Source organism: Odocoileus virginianus, chromosome 15, assembly GCF_023699985.2.
Source record: "Odocoileus virginianus isolate 20LAN1187 ecotype Illinois chromosome 15, Ovbor_1.2, whole genome shotgun sequence".
Lineage (NCBI taxonomy): Eukaryota > Metazoa > Chordata > Mammalia > Artiodactyla > Cervidae > Odocoileus > Odocoileus virginianus.
In genome coordinates, this window is record NC_069688.1 from 36,705,011 (window position 1) to 36,729,899 (window position 24,889).

Here is a 24,889-nt window from a genome sequence, read left to right on the forward strand (position 1 = left end):
TTAATTACACGGAATCACTCTTCATTTCACTGACACAATTAATTTTCATAGCGTAACATTACAGTCACACACTAAAAGACATTATAAATTTCATTACATTAGGAACTTAATAAAGTTTTTCATCCATAAACAATCCATTTTTGCATTCTAACAACTTTTTGTCAATTCTCAGAATGTGTTATCATCACACCAAAATTATAAAATTGTACACTGCTTGGATTTCATTTATTAATGCATTCATTTGTATATAAATTACCTCATTCCTCAAAAGGCATAAAATGGCTATCAGTGATGTTTTATTTATTGTTTTAGATATTACTTCATTCATAAAACAATTGGACCCAACAGCAAAAACATGATACGGCTATTTGGAAATGAAACAGTACTAAATATAGGGATAATAGTGATATCTGGCCTCCTTCCCTGGTGGTTCAGATGGTAAAGACTCTGCCTGCAATGCAGGAAATCCATGTTCAATCCCTGGGTTAGGAAGATCCCCTGGAGAAGGAAATGGCAATTCAGAGATATCTGAGAATTTGAATTAGTTCGACAGTGATTGCAAGTGAGAAAATTTTCAGAAAATCTTTTTCATTGATGATGGACAGGGAAGCCTGGTGTGTTGTAGTCCATGGGGTTTCAAAGAGTTGACATGACTGAGTGACTGAACTAAACTGATAATATTTAAACATTTTAGGACATGTATTTCTAAATGAAAAAAGTACCTGTATATTATTTTGTCATGTTGCATTATGTTATATAATCTTTGGTTATTTGGGTCTTGATTGAGAAGTGAATGGATATTGGAAGGACAATCTACAATAAAGTGGGCATGAGTATCACTGTACAATTATTTGTGAGATACGCTCCAGGGGTCCAGTTTTACTTCAACCATATTCAGAAACATGTAGTTTCTCAGAGTATGGGTTTCCCTGTTGGCCCAGATGGTAAAGAATCTGATGGGTGTGATCCCTAGATCAGGAAGATCCCCTGCAGAAGGGAATGGCTACCCACTCCAATATTCTTGCCTGGATAATTCAATGGACAGAAGATCATGGTGGGCTACAGTCCATGGGGTCTAAGAGCCGGGCATGACTGTGTGACTAACACTTTCACTACTACTTTTGCTATGTTCATTATCTGTAATTTCTCAAATAGACTGTGTTCCCTGTCATTTTGTCTTTCCTTATACCTTCCCTTAAACTGGAATGTATTAATCTCCTTGTGCTTTAAAAGCTTCTTTATTTACATTCTGTGACTATCCTCAGGCAAGTCACTTTGAAATATTCTATGTTCCTGTTTACTCATGCACCATCATATCAGATTGTTGCAGTTATTAAAAATGACTTAGCACAAATGTGTGTGTATGTTTAAAACACTGCTTAAACCATAGGATTAACAAAAATTGTACATTATTAATTGTGCATAGACTGCTTTGTTAGTCCTACTAGATTCAGTATGAGCACTTCAAGGCATTGGAAAGAAGGCTAGTACACATAAAGTGGAGACAATAGGAGAGACTAGTAAAAGATGAGGTGAGAGAGGGAAGTATAGATTGCAGCATTTTTATCCTGAAGTGAAAGGAAATTACCAAACAATTTTAATCACAGGTTGATAGAGACTAGGATTTTGAATAAAGCAATCTATTTAAAGAAGACCTTTTAGAGTACCATGGGAATAATCTCTTTGGCTTCATATGTACCAGAAGGCATCTCTCTAAACTTTCTGCAGAGAAATATTAATAATTGACAGATGTTTTTAGATGCATTGTTGCTGTTGTTCAGTCACTAAGTTGTGCCCAACTCTTAGAGAACCTATGAACTACAACACATCGAGCTTCCCTGTCCTTCTCTATCTCCCAGTGTTTATTCAAATTTATGTCCATCAGTGATGCTATCTAACTATCTCATCCTCTGCTTTCTCCTTTTCTTTTTGCCTCCAATTTTTCCCAGCATCAGGGTCTTTTCCAATGAGTTAGTTCTTTATATCAGGTGGCCAAAGTTTTGGAGCTTCAGCTTCAGCTTCAGCATCAGTCCTTCCAATGAATATCCAGGACTGATTTCCTTTAGGATTGACTGGTTTGATGTCCTTGCTGTCCAAGGGACTTTCAAGAGTCTTCTCCAGCACCATGGTTCAAAAGCATCAATTCTTCAGCACTCAGCCTTCATTGTGGTTCAACGTTCACATCAGTACATGACTACTGGGAAAATCATAACTTTGACTATATGGACATTTGTTGGCAAAGGGATGTCTTTGTTAGCTTTCCTTCCAAGGAGCAAACATCTTTTAATTTCATGGCTTATTGGGATTATTTAAAGAGGAGTGTGAAAAAGTTGGCTTAAAGCTTAACATTAGAAAACTATGATCATGGCATCTAGTTCCATCACCTCATGGGAAATAGATGGGGAAACAGTGGAAACAGTGTCAGACTTTATTTTTGGGGGCTCCAAAATCACTGCAGATGGTGACTGCAGCCATGAAATTAAAAGACGCTTACTCCTTGGAAGGAAAGTTATGACCAACCTAGATAGCATATTAAAAAGCAGAAACATTACTTTGCCAATAAAGGTCCATCTGGTCAAGGCTATAGTTTTTCCAGTGGTCATGTATGGATGTGAGAGTTGGACTGGGAAGAAAGCTGAGCACTGAAAAATTGATGATTTTGAACTGTGGTGTTGGAGGAGACTCTTGAGAGTCCCTTGGACTGCAAGGAAGTCCAACCAGTCCATCCTGAAGGAGATCAGTCCTGGGTGTTCATTGGAAGGACTGATGCTGAAGCTGAAACTCCAATACTTTGGCCATCTCATACAAAGAGTTGACCTGGAAAAGACCCTGATGCTGGGAGGGATTGGGGGTACAATGAGAAGGGGACGACAGAGGATGAGATGGCTGGATGGCATCACCGACTCAATGAACATGAGTTTGAGTAAACTCTGGGAGTTTGTGATGGACAGGGAGGCCTGGTGTGCTGCGATTCATTAGGTCACAAAGTCGGACATGACTGAGTGACTGAACTGAACTGATTAAAGCAGAATCTCACCAGTTGAGAAACTCTGTATTAGGGAAAGACAAATAATTACACTTCAGATTTAAAGAGGGAGGATTATTTTCCCTGTTATGGTTGAACTTGAGGGACTAACACTGCATCCCTGTAGGGGTCTGAATAGGTTGCACCTCACCCAGTTTGCCACACAATTGGTTGATATAGTAGGCATGTATGTGCATATGTGCTCAGTCACTTCAGTCATGTCCAACTCTCTGCGACCCCATGGACCATGGCCCGTCAGGATCCTCTGTCCATGGGATTCTCCAGGCAAGAACACTGGAGTGGATTGCCATTTCCTTCTCCAGTGATAAAGTATGAAGTGAAATAATGAAGTGAAGTCACCTAGTCGTGTACAACTCTTTGCAACCCCACAGACTGTAGCCTACCAGGCTCCTCTGTCCATGGGATTTTCCAGGCAAGAGTACTGGAGTGGAGTGCCATTGCCTTCTCCGATCCTGTCACTAATACTTGTTAAATTTTCACAATAATGTGCCCTCATACATAGCATACTCTGTGCCCTATACAAGGAGACAAAATCAAAGATGCATGAGAAAAATGACTGTAAATTTAAAACTTTTTCTTTAGTTTGAGCTAAAATGATCTTTTGCACCTTTTATGGAGGGGCAGCCTAGGGTAATAGGGAAAAAATGCATCTACAGTATGAATTCTTTATCTCTTCACCATGTAAGGGGGACACACTGCATACTTTGTGCACATATTATCCATACTTGTGTGTCACTCTGTTATTTATTCTACTTTCTTTTGAGGAAACAAGGGCTTACTGAAATTTCTTATTATTTAAATAGTACTATATATTTATTTCAAAAAATAACATGAATTATTTATACAATTGAAAACTATTATTGATGAATATACATGTCTTTTCACAATATATACAGTCAACTCTTCTACATCTTGGGGGTTAATCCATGTAAAACTTTAAATATCTTTTGTCCAAAAACAATGCAACATCTTACTGCCTTCTGTTAAGTTGCCATCTTATCACTTGGCAATGCTGAGTAATTCATAAAATGTTCACTATGCATATATTATGAAAAAATCCACTTTATTTTAAATAACAATCAAATTTCATACATTAAGAAAAAACCTGGATCCATTCTTCTGAGAATCTAAGTTTATATCTAATGTCATTGTAAAATCTTTAAATATAGTTTGATAATAAGAGCTATGTTTATCATCAAAATATTCTGAAAAACTTCTTCTTTTAGCTTAACCCAAAAATTAAGATGGTTCATTTTTTCAAATTAACTGGTGAAGCAACATATTAAGAGGGGTATTTGGTGAATTTCAAGAGCAGCAAATAAAAGTGAAGTTCTTATAACCTGTGTGTGTGCATTAGTCACTCATTCATGTCCAACTCTTTGTGACCCCATGGACTACAGCCTGCCAGGCTCCTCTGTCCATGGAATTTTCCAATAAAACCTACTTTATTATAAGCAAATGATTTAACAAATTACTTAAAATAGTCAACTGTTAGCACAAAACTGAACTGAACCTTTAAAAATTCTTGCACTGTTTGAACCTTTAAGAATGTTTGTACTTTATTAGTAATATAAACAAATTAAACAATCTAACAGATTTATATTATCAATTTTTAGAACAAAATTGGACTGAACCTTTAAAAATGCCTGTACTGTTGATCTGTTACTCTGAAAAATAAAAATAGTTCTAGGAGTAATCAAATTTTATTTCTGCAGAAACATCATGTGTTCTTTCTCTACAAAGCACTGCAGTCTGCACTGAGACATTCTGTTTCATCTTTACTTGAATTACTAATATATTTGTAAATCTTACATCTTTAAAATTCTGACAAAGACTCAAAAAGTAATATGTTGTAAAGTATATCGGCTTGATCTCTCTATCTAAATAAAGTATATGGCTATATTTTGTCAGAGATGAAAATATAAAGAGTTTTTTTAGGAAAAGTTTTTATGACCCCTCTTTATAACTCATTTCAAAGAGCTACACAGCCTTCACAGTGAGGAATGTCTTCCTTCTAACTACCATTTAACCTTCTGACTTAGTTTGCTTTTAGTTTTTATCCTAAGTAGAAACGCAAAACAGCTGGTCGTTTCCATCAACTCAATTTTATCTACATCAACACAAATGCTAACGAAGTGAAAACTCAACAACTATTATCTTTCTCTCTTGATGCTTAATTAACCAGTTTGTCTTTTTCAACAACTTAAGTGGAAAGAAGTTATGTGGCTGAATTCAGTGATGTGATTGCAGTTTATAGTTATTTAACTACTCACAACAACTCTTGGCATTTTATATTCCATGTTGAACAATTAAAATTCCATTAGCTTTTATTTTTTTCTAAGAGATCTTATTTCCCAGACCTCTGAATCACTCCTGTGAATGGTCTTTAGATTAAAAATAATAAGCATAATATGTCCTTCTTGTCACTTGCAAATATATTAATTCAACCAGGAAATATTTTCAAGATTACCATGAGTTAGGTATTATGAATTTGTAGAATAAACCGCCAAACCAAAATAAGATATATTTACTGTATACTATTGCTCTTCTAAGCATGTAGTGTATAGTAACTCATTCATTCTTCACAACAACGCTAAGGGGTTGACGTCATTATTTTCATCTTCATTTTGAGATCTGTGCTAAAGACATAAAGTAGGCTTCCCTGATGGCTCAGATGGTAAAGAATTCACCTGCAATGCAGAAGACCCAGGTTCATTTCCTGGCTTGGGAAGATCCCCTGGAGAAACAAATGGCAACCCACTCCGGTATTCTTGCCTGGAGAAGTCCATGGACTGAGGAGTTTGGTGGGTTACAGTCTATGGGGACACAGAGTCAGACACAACTGAGCAGATAACACAAAGACACACAATACATGAGCAAATAGTAAGAATTATGAAGAAACAAATTAGGGGTTGGGGCAAAGGCTCTTATATCTCCTACACGGGCTGACCTGGGAAAGCCACATTGCTGAGGTGAATGTTGCAGTAAGACATAGATAAATGAAATCAGCTGTACCATGCTACACATGGGAAAAGTCACCCAGAAACTGCAAATTCTCTCTGGTGGGAAAGAGTTTCTTACATGTGAGAAGTGAATGAAGCTCTTTGTGCCTATACCTGGAAAAAAAAATATGAATTATGGACTCAGAAAAGTGTAGAGAGTGTCAAATAATAGATGATGTTTGATTTTTCTGATTCTACTTGCAATGGAAAATCATTGAGCGATTTTAGTAACAGGATTAATAACATTTCTTTTAATTTTTAAAAAGGTTATTTGGAATATATATAGTAAGGGAAGCAAGTGCAAGCAGATTAAAATTTTGCAGTTACCTGGATATCAACGCTGCTTGATACATAAACTTAACGGTAATAGAATGTTTGCGTGAAGACCTAAGTAAGCAAGAGTTGAAGAAGACGGAGATTTGGGAAACATTACATTAGAGTCAGAGAGAGTAGGAGGAACCAGATACAAAGAGTAAAAAAGAGATTCAACTAGGTAGAAAGAAATCCAAGAAACTTCATCACAGATGCTAAGTGAAGAAATCATTTCAGAGATGAAGCAGTTTGACTGTTTTGAATGCTGTTGAGGTGTTGATTGAAAAAAGAATAAGGAAAAGAAAGATCTTTGGGCTTTAAAACTAGCAGTCATGCTGACCTTATTAGAGACAATCTCACAGAGTATTGAGGATTAAAAAGTGAGTTGAAGAAAAATAAGAGGAAGTTGAAACAATGATCAGAGATTCTTCCTATCCCCTATATTCTTTATACCAGGAAACACAATTACAATGGGGGATGTGCCCTGGTTACTTATGTCAGTTATCTATAGCACAGAGTAGCTGTGAGTTTACAGATAATAGACAATTCCTGGCAAGATGCCTGTAAATACTAACCCTCAAGAAATGTTAAGTGGCCTTACTGTCATCCTCTTTACTTCCCAGATCTAATTGGATGCATGTGCATCTCACTCTTTGCCAAGAGTTGCATCTCGCTCTTTGCAAAGAGTTGCATCACACTCTTTGCAATCCCATGGACTGTAGCCCACCAGGCTTCATTGTACACAGGATCATCCAGGCAAGAATATTGGAGTCGGTTGCCATGTTCTTCTCCAGGGAATTTTCCTGACCCAGGGATCAAACCCACATCTCGTGTGTCTCCTGCATTAGCAGGTGGATTCTTTACCACTGAGCCACCTGGGAAGCCAATTAATCGAATAGCTATAGGCAAATATAACACACACATATATAAATGCACTGATATTGCACAGTGCCCTAAGAAGTCCTTGAAATAGTGTTGGATTTATACCTAATTCTTAGAATTACTATAATTGTAAAACAAGTTTAGAAAAAAAAATTAAATACAAAATAGATTATTAAATTAGAACTCTCAAGATACACTGTTGTATTCATAAAATGTAGATTTTAGTATGAAAATGTTAGAGTTTTCAATATGCTTTCAGGAAGTGTTTTTCTAAATATTCCTGGCATTTTTATGGAAGGTTTAATTTTTATTGTTAATATAATGAGATTTCTTACTCCTTTATTCCTAAAAAGTAATACATTGGGTTGGCCAAAAATTCATTTTGACTTCCATACAATCTTATGAAAAATGCAAATGAACTTTTTGGCCAATAAAATATATACAATGGATATTGAGATTTGGAAAATTTTACATGCAATACTAATTTATTGAGGAGAATATCAGTTGCTTTTTTGCCAATTACCTAAGCTTTGTAATTTAGAGACCCAGGTTCAATCCCTGGGTCCAGAAGATCCCCTGGAGAAGGAAGTGGCAACCCATTCCAGTATTCTTGCCTGGAGAATTCCATGGACAGAGGAGCCTGGCGGGCTATAGTCAATGGGGTCACAAAGAGTTGGACAAGACTGCGGGACTAAAACACACACACGGATTTTAAGAAATTCACTTTTATTTGCTGCTCTAGCATAAAAATGTTCTATAATCAATATTACTATATATATTTTGTCTCCTCCTTAAATTCATATTTAAGCAAATAGTGAACATTGCAAATAATTCTTTGCTTTTTCATACATTCATATTTTCATTTTCCACTTTTCACATGTCACTAGTACAGAATTTTGTGATTATCCTGCAAGATTTCTGTGAAGTCTACAGATGAAAAGTGATTTGTTAACAAATTCTCTTGACAATATACTTTAATACAATAGTGAAGGCAGCTTTTACAGTCATAAATTGAAATGTAAAAAGCTTAAATGATTTATCCAAAAATTTAAAAAAAAATCTTAAAGAAACTTAAGACTTATAGATACCTAGCATCAAATTTTAATATCTACTGAAATCATAAGATTATCACATAACATTTATTGTCCTTCTAAAATTCTATGTTTAGCAGTAGAAAACTCACACATGAAAAATGACAATTAAATCATGTCTTATTGGATAATTTTTGTGTGAAGTGGTCCAGTTACAGGTCAAATATGGAGACATTTGTAGATTCTGTGAAGGTAAAGATGTAATAAAGAAGTGGTTCTCATAAGTTTTGTTCTAGGGAATATTTTATACTCAAAAAATTTTAAGGACCTCAAAGAGTTTTGTGTCTGTGGGATATATCAATCAATACTTACTATGAAAATTGAAAAAGTGAAAGTGTTAGTCTTTAGTCATGTCCAACTCTGTGTGACCGCATCGACTAGCCTGCCAGGCTTCTCTGTCCTGGGATTCTCCAGGCAAAAGTACTGGAGTGGGTTTCCATTTCCTTTGCCTGGGAATCTTCCCAACCCTGGGATCAAACTTTGTCTTTAATGTTTCCTGCATTGGCAGGTGGATTCTTTACCACTAGCACCACCTGGGAAATCTCAATGTTCACCATATTAAATACTAACATATATATTATTTTAATTTTTAATTTATTAAATATAATAAATTTATTATATGTTAAAATAACCAATTTTTATGAAAAAGAGCTACATCTTCTGAAAGAAAACAAACCAGTGAGTAAGAAAACACTGCTTAAAATTTTTGCAATTTAAACATGTCTGACTTAATAGAAGGTAGCTGGTTTCTAGTATCTGTGCCTGAATTTCAATATACGCTGGTATGTTTTCTAGTTAAAAATGTATCCTTATAATCTGACTTCATACAGACATGTAGTAGGAAAATGAAGGTATGTTTGAATATCTTTTAAAAGTAATTATAAAAGTTCCATTTGATATTGTACCAATGCTTAACAAGTGGGGATTTTTTAAAGGTTTGCTGCAGTGTGGAATCCTAGTTCTAAGTATCATGGAATTCTAGTATTCTATATTTTTCTCACATTTTGACTGGATCATTTTAAATCATCAACACTTTGCAACATTTTGCTTTGCCAATTCATTTGTTTTAACTGTATGCAATGCAATTTCATTAGTTGGTTATTTGGAAAATAGTTCATTAAGCTGTGCAGATCTTCCATAATTTGACACAATTCATTATAGAGTATCAAAAATCACAATTGTTATTAATCACCATTGTCTCATAAGATACAATCTAAATGTTGGAAAACTGTCTGTCTCATGGTGACACAAGGACACAAGTTTCCCTCAAATCTAATTATCTCTTGAAAGCTTGAATCTCACTGTTGGCAATAAATATAATTTGCTTTTCACAATAGGCAAACTCATTTCTTTCATTTTTTTAGAACATATCAAATATCTAAATCTGAATAATCAAAGTTTGTCTGCCAGTTGTTTTCTCAAGTAAAAATGGTATATCTTAAAAATTAAATGGCTAAGTCAGCTCCTAAGTCTGATGACAACACTAGCACTTTTCTTCCAAACAATTATCATCCTGTATCAAACTGCTTTATGTCTACATGCCCTTCTATCACACAGAATATTGAAAAAGGGTCCTCAAAAGTTGAGGGCAAGTACAATTAGTATTTTTTTTTTTTAATTTTTCATCAAGGATAGTCTTATACTGAACTGTTTTACTTTTACAAGTTCCCGACAGTGAAGAACAAATTAGAATTAGTTTGGAGTGACTACCTTGATTTATACTAAGCCTCCAATAGTTTTATACACCATTGTTTTTGCTCTATCAGTGGAGATTTTAACTTAATAGAAAAGGCCAATGACCTCTTAGTATTATTAAAATAATAACTTTGAGCTTATCTTGACAAGGTTTCTAGGACCATCAGCCATTGGCAGATCAGACTTTAAGAAACCCTTTAGTAAATAAAAGTGTTACAATATTTACTTAGGTTGTGTACTAACAGTCATAACATTATTGCACTTCATGTGTGACTGTGTGTGCTCAGTCACTTCAGTCGTCTTGGACTCTATGTGACCCAATGGACTGAAGCTCAAGAAACTCCTCTGTCCATGGGATTCTCCAAGGCAAGAATATTGGAGTGGGTTACCATGCCCTCCTCCACGGGATCTTCCTGACCCAGGAATCAAACCCACAGAATTTCCTGCCGCCTCTGCATCACAGTCAGATTCTTTACCACTGAGCCAGCCCAGTCCATTGAACTTCATAACACAGCACAATTTTTAAGAGTCTAGGAGAAGAAAATGTTCAGGTCTTTGAAGTCCTTGTAACTATTTTTCACTTTCACATAATGAACTTAACAACAATCTAGGGCTCTGTGAATCCACTCTCATGACCTCTAATTTCCAAGACAAATTTTTTACCTAATATTTTTGACTTTTATTAATTGCATAATAAGTATATGTAATGTTACAAAACAAAGCAACAGGGGCTCTCTGTTAATTATTAATTTCTTTTATTACAAATATCAAACTATAGGGTTTATAACAAATATGTCAATCCATCTCACAACAGGGAGCATAAAAAAGAGAAAGAGGGTTGTGAAAGCTTAGAAAGATGTTTTATTTTGGAAGCAAACAGAGGAAATGGATCAATTGATTTACAATTTCATCTCTTTCATCACAAATTTGCCTTAGGCTGTCCTTGTTTACCTTTAATTCTAAAATTGGCCAAATGTAACTGTACACATAGGTTAATTTGTTTTGCACATATGTAGCTTACAGGAAACACTGATGCTCAGCAAGGCATAAAGCGTGTCTGAAAGGAAATGTGATTATGCCGTCCCAAAGTATCAACTTAGAACAAATTGAAGTAACTTTATTTCCTTTTTAAACATAAAACAATTAAATTTGCTAGTTATAATTACATTTTTATAATATCACTATCAATATCCTTAAACACTGACCTAGGAAGCAACAATGGCTTATAAAATAATACAAAGGAAAACTCTCTACATATATTTGGACCATGTGACATCTAAGGTGATAAAACTCACCTAATATCTTTCACTGTCAGCCAAGTAGTCCTAGCACTTTCACTCCCTTGGTCCCAATACAGACCTTCATTCCAGAACCATAAGGCCCACCATGTAATATTTTGTCTCAAAGCTCCTCATTTTAATTCATATTCATTCAAGTAGAAGAAATTTCTGAGGGAAAGCAAATACTTCATATGCTATGTATAAAGATTTATTTAATAAATAATCACAATGTATATATAATAAAATAAACACACATAGTGATATTTAATATTTTACACTGACAATTAGTTCATAATAGATTTATTCTTTCTGTACATAAATCTTGATTACACTGTATCTACTATTTTTAATAGTGATGTTCCTCTTGTGACCTCCATGAATGTCTCATCATTTTCCTGTAAAATTAGCTATGGTGGTATAAATAGCTAAGTTTGTAAAAGAGGCAAAGAACTTGGAATAATTTTTACCTTAGGTGTAACCCTATCCTTAGATTAGATTCGCTCAGAGAAGTTAATGACGGGTAGTCAAGTTGACATGATTTGACTGATAAACTGGAGACAAAACTCAATACATCTTACGTTGGTTATCCTAAGTTGCCTGGAGACATGGGTTTTTTGTTTGCTTGTTTGTTTCTTTTTAATAATCACTAGTAAACTTATGAAGGTAGCAAAGGAGAGCAGTGTGAATTTTTCCAGTTATTTTCTGGTAAACATAATTTCCGACACTAACATTAACTAAAAAACAAAATTAAGGAGGCTCAAGTTATTAGTAGTCAGTCAGTTTAGTCGCTCAGTCATGTCTGACTCTTTGTGACCCCATGAACCCCAGAACTCCAGGTCTCCTGGTCCATAATCAACTCCTGGAGTACCCATGTCCATTGAGTCGGTGATGCCATCCAGCCATCTCATCCTCTGTTGTCCCCTTCTTCTCCTGCCCTCAATCTTTCCTAGCATCAGGGTCTTCTCAAATGAGTCAGCTCTTCATATCAGGTGGCCAAAGTATTGGAGTTTCAGCTTCAACATCAGTACCACCAATGAACACCCAGGACTGTTCTCCTTTAGGAGAACTGGTTGGATCTCCTTGCAGTCCATGGGACTCTCAAGAGTCTTCTCCAACACCACAGTTTAAAAGCATCAATTCTTTGGTGGTCAGTTTTCTTTATAGTCCAACTCTCACTTCCATACATGACCACTGGAAAAACCATAGCCTTGACTAGATGGACCTTTGTTGACAAAGTAATGTCTCTGCTTTTAAATATGCTATCTGGGTTGGCCATAACTTTCCTTCCAAGGAATAAGCGTCTTTTAATTTTATGGTTGCAAGCACCATCTGCAGTGATTTTAGAGCACAGAAAAATAAAGTCAGCCACTGTTTCCACTGTTTCCCCATCTATTTCCATGAAATGATGGGACTGGATGCCATGATCTTAGTTTTCTGAATGTTGAGCTCCAAGCCAACTTTTTCAGTCTCCTCTTTCACTTTCATCAAGAGGCTCTTTAGTTCCTCTTAACTTTCTGCCATAAGGGTGGTGTCATCTGCATATCTAAGGTTATTGGTATTTCTCCCAGCAATCTTTGTTCCAGCTTGTGCTTCCTCCACCCCAGTGTTTCTCATGATGTACTCTGAATAGAAGTTAAATAAACAGGGTGACAATATACAGCCTTGATGTACTCCTTTTCCTATTTGGAACCAGTCTGTTGTTCCATGTCCAGTTCTAACTGTTGCTTCCTGACCTGCATACAGGTTTCTTAAGAGGCAGGTCAGGTGGTCTGGTATGCCCATCTCTTTCAGAATTTTCCACAGTTTATTGTTATCCACACAGAGGCAGTCAAATTTACTGCTGTTTTGTTAATGATTTAATTAGAGAAAATGGAGAATTGTTTTCCAGCAGACAAAAGGAAAAATGAGCAAAATAAAAGTTTAAATAAATTAATGCTTTAACACTGAAAAATTTTAATAATGAAAACTCATGCTTATCATTTACCAAAAATATCTAGTTATCTTTAAGGCATGATTGTTATTTAATCTTTACCAGGATTTTTCAAAGTGTAATTTCATAGTCATTGAAAGTTTCCCTGAATATCTCACTCAACCTTCTCACAAACACAAACTTCAGTAAAGACATTGGGTCTGAAATATGAATGATGTAACAGCCCCACATATTACAAAGCTGAAGCAAAAGTTGAATAGTATTGTATTATTTTATCCACATGTCAGTAACCTTAATTGTGTGAAACTGGAACGCTATCTTATTATAATACTCGTAGAAAATAGTTTATGTCTTCTAACTAATTGAATCCCAGTAGAAATGCCTAGATCCCTTTAAAACTGCTCTTATAAACAAGCATCAGTTGCTAGATGATTGTAGTACTTTCAAATTTACCATGAGACTTTTAGAGATATTTTCTATCAAATTTCATGTTTTGGCCTGTGGAACTCATTTATTTCAGTATTCAAACAAAAATGTTGTTTTTTAATTTCATACTATGAAATTTTTCCTAAACCCACCTCTTTTTGTTTAAAATTAGGATAGCTTATTTATTTTACATTCTCCTAGTGTGATGGTAAAAAATGTTCCCCAATATGGGATTTTAACCTATTTTGATATACATATCTGCCTGTAATGCAGGAGACCTGAGTTCGATCCCTGAGTCAGGAAGATCTCCTGGAGAAGGTAATGGCAACCCACTCCAGTATCCTTGCCTGGAGAATTCTATGGACAGAAAGGCCTGGCTACTTCTGTAAAGAAGTAAAGAGTGGTAAAGGGTCGGGTGATAAAGAGCCGGACGTGATTGAGTGACTGCGGCTGCTGCTGCTAAGTCACTTAAGTCGTGCCCGACTCTGTGCGACCCCATAGACGGCAGCCCACCAGGCTCCTCCACCCATGGGATTCTCCAGGCAAGACTGAGTGACTGACGCTCTGACTTCATTTTATCAATACATACAGTCAGCTGATATTTTTTGAGCATCTATGTAACCTCAGACATGGTTCAAATGAGGGATAGTGAGAGTTTTTTTGGGCTTTTTTTGATTTAAAACTTAAGATACTTTTCCAAGGCAATTTTGTCCAATTATAGAGACTGTCTCTTCAGGAAGAGTCTTCTTGTTTTTCACAGGATATTCCTGGAACAAGTCCTCTGCCATATCAGCTTCTTACATTAGAAGTATTAGTGATATGTGGCAAATGTGTCATCTACTTATTGTTGAGTTACATTCATCTTTTAGCTGTAGAAATAACATGGTTTCAGCTTTAAATATCCCCTTCTCTCAGGTTTTATCAAGATACATTCTTGTTTCAGACAGATAGAGAGCAACATTGTATATCTCAAAATCATTACTGGTGTAAGATGTTCTGTGTTTTACAGTTTTTGATACATTTTCTTTAAAAAAAAGAAAATAAGGGATTAAGTTATGCTCACACAGCTGTCCTTTTAAAAAAAATTATCCTTGAATATTGACATATTTATCCAAATCCAAACAAAGGCATTACAAATATTAGCAAAGTAACACAAGAGTCACACATGGCCTGTATTCTAGAGCTGGTATTCTGTTTTTAGCCTTCAGAATTGTCTGATAGAATCTAGAGCATAAACATTGCAAAGGAAAGTTCCTAAAGTATCTGACAGCAATCATACCTCCATAACTGGATGTGTTACTAGAATCTAAAGATCAGAGGGGATACACTCTAAGTTGTCATTTTTTAACCATTTACATACAATTAAGTGATTTTTATCATTTTCTTATAGTAAAGGAACATGCAACTTTTGACTGTTACTGTTCAGTTTTTTGTACCAAACATACCTGTCATCACCACACCATCATACTTCAACTGTGAAGATTGCTATAGCAATCATTATTTTTTGGAGTTTGTCTTTATTCCTTCCTGAGCTAAAGCCAATGGAAATAAGAGAAATTATTGAAATAACTGTCCAGTTTAGTTGCTCTAACACAGTACATCTAGACTTTCAGGAATAAATGCATGTTTGTTTTGATAGCTCAGTTGGTAAAGAATCCGCCTGCAATGCAGGAGACCCTGGTTTGATTCCTGGGTCAGGGAGATACGCTGGAGAAGGGATAGGCTACCCACTCCAGTATTGTTGGCCTTCCCTGCTGGCTCAGCTGGTAAAGAATCTGCCTGCAATGTGGGAGACCTGGGTTTGATCCCTGGGTTGATAAGATCCCCTGGAGACGGGAAAGCTACCCACTCCAGCATTCTGGCCTGGAGAATTCCATGGACTGTGTAGTCCATGGGGTCACAGAGTCGGACACAACTGAGTGACTTTCACTTTAAAACTGTATCTTTTCAACTAACTTTCAAAAGTTTGAAATGGTGTAATACTGAGATATTAACATCACATTTATCCAATGGCTTTTAAAAATTGTAAAAAACAAAACACCTTGCTGCCCATATTTAAAAATAAAGAGATAAGTACACATAATAGGAGAATTCAGGGAAACATCAAATGCTTGCATTTTTATGTCTAGTCCCTCTCATTGCTATTTTCTGTTAATTGCATATGCTTGCTGTGCTGTATGTGTTTGTTCAGTTGCTTCAGTTACGCCGGACTCTTTGCAACACTATGGACTGTAGCCCACCAGGCACATTTGTCCATGGGATTTTCCAGAAGAATACTGAAGTGGATTGCCATACCCTCCTCTAGGGCCCTTCCCCACCCAGGGATTGAACTCGTGTCTCCTGCATGGTAGGTGGATTCTTTACCCACTGAGCCACCTGAGACTCCCCGTATGGTTGCTAATCTGTATCACTCCTTTACTGAGAATTTTCATTTTCCAGGTAGATAAATGATGCTGATATGATGTTAAGCAGTATCATTACTGTGTACATTTTGGTGTTATCCAAAGATTCTTTAACCAAGAATTAAAGGTATATACTATATACAGACTGCTTTATACAATATACTACATTTTCTTAATAGAGCAATTCAAGAAGTAACTGTAGTCATGATGTTTGATTTGTGCTTGATTTGTGATGGTTAATTTTTAAAGAACAACAACAAAAAAGAGCCTAAATCTACTAAATGGATCCTGCTCTAAACCTGCAGAATGGAAACTATAGTAATACTAGAAATTATTTTAGGAATAAATTCTGTACTTGACTCCTGTGATTGCTGGTTACCTTGGAAATGGACCAGCCATTCACTAAGAACAGAGCATGATTCGGGGTTGTTCCTGCACCTCAAGAGAAGCAGGAACCTAGCCTGAATCTCCAGAACTGTTTTAAAGGCTGATGAGGAACTTACATTCTATGGAAATATAAAAGGTAATTTGTCAACAAATCTAACAAAATGAAATCTGCAACCCAATTAGGTAGCATCATTATCAGCAGGATTGATACTGAGGGGCCTGGAGTCAAGGCAGATTCTGACTGATAATGCTGTCAGAATCTCTGTTATATAGAGCCTCTTATCATGTCTGCTGGCATCTCTCTAACAATCCTTTCTTCATGACTGTTGTACACTGATGCCCTCTTATTGCTTCTAATCATCTATATATTCTCTCTTTTAATAACATCAGCTAATTTTTTACTACTCATGGCCTCAGATCAGCTTCAAAGCTCCTATGAATGCATATTTTAGCATCAATATCCACTGCTAATTAACTCATCCAGTTTGATGTTTCTCCATTCATATTTTTGAAAAAGAAAATTTATTTTTTACCAGATTCTATTTCCTCAACAAGTAATTACACAAATCCCAGTGTACTGCATATGTTTCTAGTATACTGTCAGAAGTGGCTTCTCCAGTATTTTATACTGTTTACAAGTTTAATGTAAGGGAAACAAAATCATACAAGCTAGCAAGAAAATTCCAGTGAAAAGAGGCTACAATGAGAGTAGGTACTATGCATGGCATATCTTACTTATTTGGACAACTGATGGGAAAGAATGGGAAATATTCCTGTGATGATAAATTGAGGCCAAAGAGTTAATAACTTTGTCATGCTAAATTACTACAGCTTTAATTGTTAGTCAAATTTGTTAGTCTAAAATTATTGTAATAAGAATTGTGCTTTAGAAAAGTTAACCTGGTAATAGAGATGTGATGGAAAGATACTGAAGACAGAGAGATGCAGGTAGCATGACATCCAAGAGAGGAAATAAAGTGTTAAATTAGGTAGTTATTGGACTAGAAAGTTGTATACTAAGAAGGCACATCAATCTCATAAAAGTGGCAATAGGATGATTTGAGAGTAATTTGCAAAATTTGCTTTATGTGTCTCTTGTTCATTCTTTATCTGTGTCTGCTTCACCTTTAGGACATTTCTGTATTTTCTATTGATCCACACATTATACTAAAATAACCAGCTCCCTTTTTTAACAATTCCATTGACATTCAGACAAAATTCTAATAACCAACTATTGACTTAATCCAGATTTACTAATAAAGGCATGTCCCCCTGCTAATTATATTATTTACATTGACACATAAGAAAATTTCCTTTTACACAATTGCAAGCATCAGACCAAAATTCAGTCATAGTCCTAATTTTCTTGTTAAAACTCTTAACCGCTCTTGACACGATTGAAAAATGGATGACCCTACTCTCATCTTCAAATTAGCAGTATTTTTTAACATGACAGCAATACCTATGCCACAATTAGTGATTACTTGCGAATGTAATTCATTTCTGAAAATTAGTGATGATAATTTAGGTTCATTTTAATATTTTTTAAGTTTATCTTGCAAATTAACAACTTCACCCTAGCTTGCAAAGTAGTTTAAAAACTGTCTTACATAAGAAAGATGCTGCAAAAAAATCCAATATCATGTTCTAAATTGTGGTGAACATTTTGTTGAACCTTGTAGATGACATTCTCACATCTCTGTGATCTTAGTTCATGAAATAAAAAGACAGAGCAGAGTGCTTTATCAGCTAATCTTCACATTTTACTTTCACACCCATGGGAGACATTCTCATTTTAGTAGACAGCTGTAAATTTTTATAATCACTGTGTGATATCTAATACTTGCAGTTTGCTGGCCAGTTTGTCAGCTGTGTTGACATTTGATAGCCAGGATATACCTAAAAGGACTTTTCAGGAGATTGGTACTTTTTTCCTATTGACTTGAAGCAACACTGTGGTAGGACACTCAAATTCTGCAAAGTGCGCAGACCCAAGTCTTGTCAAGAGTGGTTCCACTGCAATCAGTTACACTTGTCAACAAGGACGTTAGAGTATGACCCTTGCATGGTAAACAATGCACATTATTTTCACAGAAACATTGTGTTAAACAGGGTCCATGAAAACTGGAGCTCTCAAAAAGTTTCAAATTTTCTTTCATGAATTATGTAATACCAAGTCAGGGTTTTCCCTGTGCATTCTGGAATAATTTACTGTCTTTGACACCAAGTAGAAAGAGACTATCAGACAGCTTTCAAGATTTATCTCAAGTTTGCTTACTATTTATATTTAGCTTTGTTTGTAGATGAAGTATGAGAAGAGACACAAATCTAATTCCTGTCCTCAAAAGTGCCTGATGAACTATGGACGGAGGTTCATGACATTGTACAGGAGACAGGAATCAAGAACATCCCCAAGAGAAAGAAATGCAAAAAAGCAAAATGGCTGTCTGAGGAGGCCTTTCAAATAGCTGTGAAAAGAAGAGAAGCAGAAAGCAAAGGAGAAAAGGAAGTATTTACCTATTTGAATCCAGAGTTCCAAAGAATAGCAAGGAGAGATAAGAAAGCCTTCCTCAGCAATCAATGCAAAGAAATAGAGGAAAACAATAGAATGGGAAAGACTAGAGATGTCTTCAAGATTATTAGAGATAAAAAGGGAACATTGCATGCAAAGATGGGCTCAATAAAGGACAGAGATGGTAGGGACTTAACAGAAGCAGAAGATATTAAGAAGAGGTGGCAAGAATACATAGAAGAACTGTACAAAAGAGACCTTCATGACCCAGATAATCACGATGGTGTGATCACTAACCTAGAGACAGACATCCTGGAATGTGAAGTCAAGTGGGCCACAGGAAGCATCACTATGAACAAAGCTAGTGAAGGTGATGGAATTCCAGTTGAGCTATTTAAAATCCTAAAACATGATGCTGTGAAAGCACTGCACTCAATATGCCAGCAAATTTGGGAAACTCAGCAGTGGCCACAGTATCTGGAAAAGGTCAGTTTTCATTCCAATCCCAAAGAAAGACAATGCAGAAGATTGCTCAAACTACCACACAATTGCATTCATCCCACACCCTAGTAAAGTAATGCTCAAAATTCTCCAAGCCAGGCTTCAGCAATATGTGAACCATGAACTTTCAGATGTTCAAGCTGGTTTTAGAAAAGGCAGAGGAACCAGAGATCAAATTGCCAACATCCACTGGACCATCAAAAAAGCAAGAGAACTCCATAAAACACCTAGTTCTGCTTTATTGACTATGCCAAAGCCTTTGACTGTGTGAATCACAATAAACTGTGGAAAATTCTGAAAGAGATGGGCATATCAGACCACCTGACCTGCCTCTTGAGAAACCTGTATGCAGGTCAGGAAGCAACAGTTAGAACTGGACATGGAACAACAGACTGGTTCCAAATAGGGAAAGGAGTACATCAAGGCTGTATATTGTCACCCTGATTATTTAACTTCTATGCAGAGTAAATCATGAGAAACACTGGGCTGGAAAAAACATAAGCTGGACTCAAGATTGCCAGGAGAAATATCAATAACTTCAGATATGCAGATGACACCACCCTTACGCAGAGAGTGAAGAAGAACTAAAGAGCCTCTTGATGAAAGTGAAAGAGGAGAGTGAAAAAGTTGGCTTAAAGCTCAACATTCAGAAAACTAAGATCATGGCATCCGGTCTCATCACTTCATGGCAAATAGATGGGGAAACGGTGGAAACAGTGGCTGACTATATTTTTCTGGGCTGCAAAATCACTGCAGATGGTGATTGCAACCATGAAATTAAAAGACGCTTACTCCTTGGAAGGAAAGCTGTGACCAACCTAGACAGCATATTAAAAAGCAGAGACATTACTTTGTCAACAAAGGTCCATCTAGTCAAGGCTATGGCTTTTCCAGTGGTCATGTGTGGATGTGAGAGTTGGATTAAAAGAAAGCTGAGAACCGAAGAATTAATTCTTTTGAGCTGTGGTGTTGGAGAGGATTCTTGAGAGTCCCTTGGACTGCAAGGAGATCCAACTAGTCCATCCTAAAGGAGGTCAGTCCTGGGTGTTCATTGGTAGGACTGATGATGAAGCTGAAACTCCAATACTTTGGCCACCTAATGCAAAGAAATGACTCATTGAAAAAGACCCTGATGCTGGGAAAGATTGAGGGCAGGAGGAGAAGGGGATGACAGAGGATGAGATGGTTGGATGGCATCACCGAGTCAATGGACATGGGTGGACAGGGAGGCCTGGCATGCTGCGGTTCATGGAGTCGCAAGGAGTCGCAAAAGAGTGAGCAACTGAACTGAACTGAAAAGTGTTAGAATCATTTGAAATTTTCTCCCAGTCTTTCAAATATTTTTAACAAAGATTTTAATAAGGCAAAAGTTTCTAATTTTCATGAGGTTGGATTTATGAATTTTTACTTGCATGAATCATTTTTAATACCAGGTCTAAGAGGGTTTTTTTTTTTGGTCTAGTCTAGGTTCTAAAGATTTTTTCCTACTTTTTTACTTTACTAAACATTAGATTTACATTTATGCTTTACTTCAAGAACCATTTTGAATTAATTTTGGTATAAAGTCTGATATAGTTTCATTTTTTTTAATACAGATATTCAATTGTTCCAGCCCAATATGTTGAAAAGCTTATCCCTTCTCCATTAAATTGCTTTATACCTTAGTCAATTTTGCATATTTTTATGACACTGAGTTCTCTATTCTGTCCCATTGATCTATGTTTCTATCACCCTGTAACTACCACACTATATTGATTTGTACCTAACAATATTTAAATAACTCCCCAGATTAACAATATATATTTCATATAATATAAACAACTATCCAATTAAAAATGAGAAAAAATATACAACCATGTATTCCATTGAAGAGAGTACTGAGATTACAAATAAGCACTTCAAAAAACGCTCACCACCATTAGTCATTATGAAAGTGTTAATTAAAACTTCAATTCAACACAAAATTAAAACTACATAAATCAGAATGGCTAAAATATTTTAAACTGATAATAACTCCAATAATGGGAAAGATGCAGAGAAACTTGAATTCTCTTACACTGCTAATGAGAATGTAAAATATTACACAATTAAAAAGAATTTGATGGTTTCTTAAAAAAAAAAAAAAAACCTAACAGTACACTTACTACATGAGCTAGTAAGTGAGTCTCAGTCAATTATCCCAGATGAATAAAAACTCATGTCTGCACATACTTGTAAAGTGATGCTCATAGAATCTTTACTTCTAACAGCCCCAAACTGGAAACTACCCAATATTCTTCTTCGGGTGAATAGTTAAACAAACCATGGCACACTTGTACCATCGAAAACTACTCAATGGTTAAAAAAACTAACAAACGAACAGACTTGTGACACATGCAATTTGGATGAACATCAAAGGAATAACACAACATGAGAAAAAAGCCAGTCTCAGAAGGATGCATTATGTAAAATTCCACTTGAAATAATAAGTCTATAGACATTATGAACAGATTATTGTTTGCCAAGGTTTTAGGAAGCTAGGTTGGATGGGTGTGGTGATGATGCATGAGCGTAGCTACAAAGGAGGAGCACAAGGGAGACTTGTGGTAATGGTAGTTCTGTGTCCTGTGGTTTAGGTACTTAAATATGCATGTGTAATTTTATTGCATAGAAACACACACACTTGCACACATGCAATTTAGTACATGTATTACTAACTGGCTTCCCTAGTAGCTCAGACGGTAAAGCATCTGCCTGCAATGCAGGAGACCCGGGTTCGATCCCTGGGTTGGGAAGATCCCCTGGAGAAGGAAATGCCAAGCCATTCCAGTATTCTTGCCTGAAGAATTCCATAGACAGATGAGCCTGGTGGGCTATAGTTCATGGGGTTGCAAAGAGTTGGACACGACTGAGCGACTAACACACAAACCCATTACTAACTGGTGAAATCTGGTTATTATACCAGTATCAATTCTCTGGTTATGGATGTCATATTATAGTTAGGTAAGACATTAAACTTGGGAAAGTCTAGGTAAATGGTGCACAGGACATTACTATAATTTCTTCACAATGTCCTGAGAAATTGTAATTATTTCCAATAAAAATTCAAACTATATCAGAATGATAAATTCTATGTATTAGTTCAAGAACAGTCAGACTAATACATGGTTATATAAGTCTTAAAAGTGGATTTCCTGTGAGAGGGGAAGTGAGAATGAGAGAAACTAGGAAAGTATACAACTGAACTCTATGGGCTGCTGGAAGTGATTTTATCTTGATATGAGTTGTTATTTCATTAAAGTAGATTAGGAAAAATTCATTTAGTTTACACTTAAGGTGAGTATAATTCATTTTATGTATATATGCAATTATCCAAACAAAAATAAAATGTTTAAAGAGACGTGACTAAACCTAGATGCATAAAAGAACAAAAAATAGTGGTAGAAGTAATGTATGCTAAATTGGCTCAATGAAAGGAAAAAGTGGGAAAAAAGCTCATTGGCAAGGAGATCATGGAAAAGGCAATATTTTTCTTGAGCTTGAAAAATGGTATATGATTTTATAGTAAGAGAAAAGTTATGGAATGACTTAAAAATTTGTGACAGGGACTTTGAACTATGTTAAAAGTGAAAATCATGATCTCAAAAGTAAGTTATAAGTGATAGTGATGATGATGATGATGTTAATAATGATGATGACAACAATGATGAGGACAATGACAATAAGGACAACAATGATGATGATGATGATGATGGCTATTAGCTAATATTTTTAAGGAGTATTCAGTTTAACATTCAATTAGTACTTCATGGGATTATCTCATTCAATCTGCAAAATGTATATGACATTTTGCAGAATAGCCCACTCCCTACTGAATGAGACTTAATTTTACCGTAATAAAAAAAGCTCTAGCTGAACTTTGTATGAGGATGATTTAGCTATTTTCCCTGAAGTGACATGATAGTTTTGCTAGGAAGAACAGAAATAAACAAAGAGGAGTTAGCAATGAAAAATGATCACAAAGAGTGATACATCTGAACATTTTAAAGAAGCATGGCTGTTTATAAGGTTTATTGCCCCTCTTTTAGAATACTACAAAAAGGATTAGGGACCATGTTTAGCATTAGTCACCAAATAGGAGAGGTAAGATTCAGTAGACTAGTGATTATTTTACTGAAATTTGAAATATTTGAAGCTAAGGAAGATTTGTATCTAAAAGAAAGACTATACCAATGCTCACTTTAGGATTATTAAATACAAAAAGACACATGGCACAATGGACTAGTAGCATTTAAATCCTAATTTTATAAATTCAAATTTTACAATTGCATGGAGGATAAAGATAGTATTTTACTGGCTCTCATATACATTTATTTAAAGAGGTAATATCAAAAGCAGTAGGAAAAGACAGCTGCATTGAAACATTAGGGGGAATAACTACCCAAGTCACATTGCAAAGAGAGGAAAATTGTAGCCAATTTTTCAAACAAGCTAACCCACATGGCAATTTTATGTATCCTTTTTATTCTCCTTAAACAGTATTTCAGTTCAATTCAATTCATTCGCTCAGTCATGTTCAACTCTTTGCGACCCCATGAATCGCAGCACACCAGCCCTCCCTGTCTATCACCACTCCCGGAGTTTACTCAAACCCATGTCCATCAGGTCAGTGATGCCATCCAGCCATCTCATCCTCTGTCGCCCCCTTCTCCTCCAACCCTCAATCCCTCCCAGTATCAGGGTCTTTTCCAATGAGTCAGCTCTTTGCATCAGGTGGCCAAAGTATTGGAGTTTCAGCTTCAGCATCAGTCCTTCCAATGAACACCCAGGACTGATCTCCTTCAGGATGGCCTGGTTGGCTCTCCTTGCAGTCCAAGGGACTCTCAAGAGTTTACTATGGGATTTAAACAACAATATAGAATTCTTTGTACAGAATAACAAAGAAATTAAATGACATGTTATCAACAAAAGAATGTTGATTTTAGTAAGTTGTAACCAAGTTATAAAAGTATTTCTCAGTTTTGTAGCCTCTTATTAACTGCAGTGTATGCTTGGATGACCCAGGAACATTTTCTCTGAAGACCCAGCAACATTTTCAGTGAACACCCAGGAAGAATTTCACGGAATCCCCAAGAACACTTTTACTGAACTGCAATATATACCTGGAAGACCCAGGAACATTTTCACTGAAAAATGTGCTTTTTCTAAATTAAAAAGAATTTTGGTGTTTGTAAAGTCCCTTTTAATGCACTTGAATAAATTAACTACTTAATTAGACTTCAAAAAGAGTTATCTCATTTTGCCTTGATCTATTCATCCTGACTCATCTTAAGTGTCTAGTAATTTGGTCTTCACTATCTTATAAACAGGGTGGTTAGTCATCTGAATATATCTGACCAGGCCATTTTAAATGTAAAATGTTTTTCTTCCAAATGCTTTAAAAA

At 35.8% G+C, this 24,889-nt stretch overlaps 1 non-coding gene across 1 annotated transcript; it reads left to right on the plus strand.

Annotated features, from left to right (window-relative positions):
* The first annotated feature begins 22,168 nt into the window (after positions 1-22,168).
* Positions 22,169-22,240, plus strand: TRNAC-GCA (transfer RNA cysteine (anticodon GCA)). Its single transcript has one exon. It is a non-coding gene; the product is annotated as a tRNA-Cys (tRNA).
* The last annotated feature ends 2,649 nt before the right edge of the window (positions 22,241-24,889 follow it).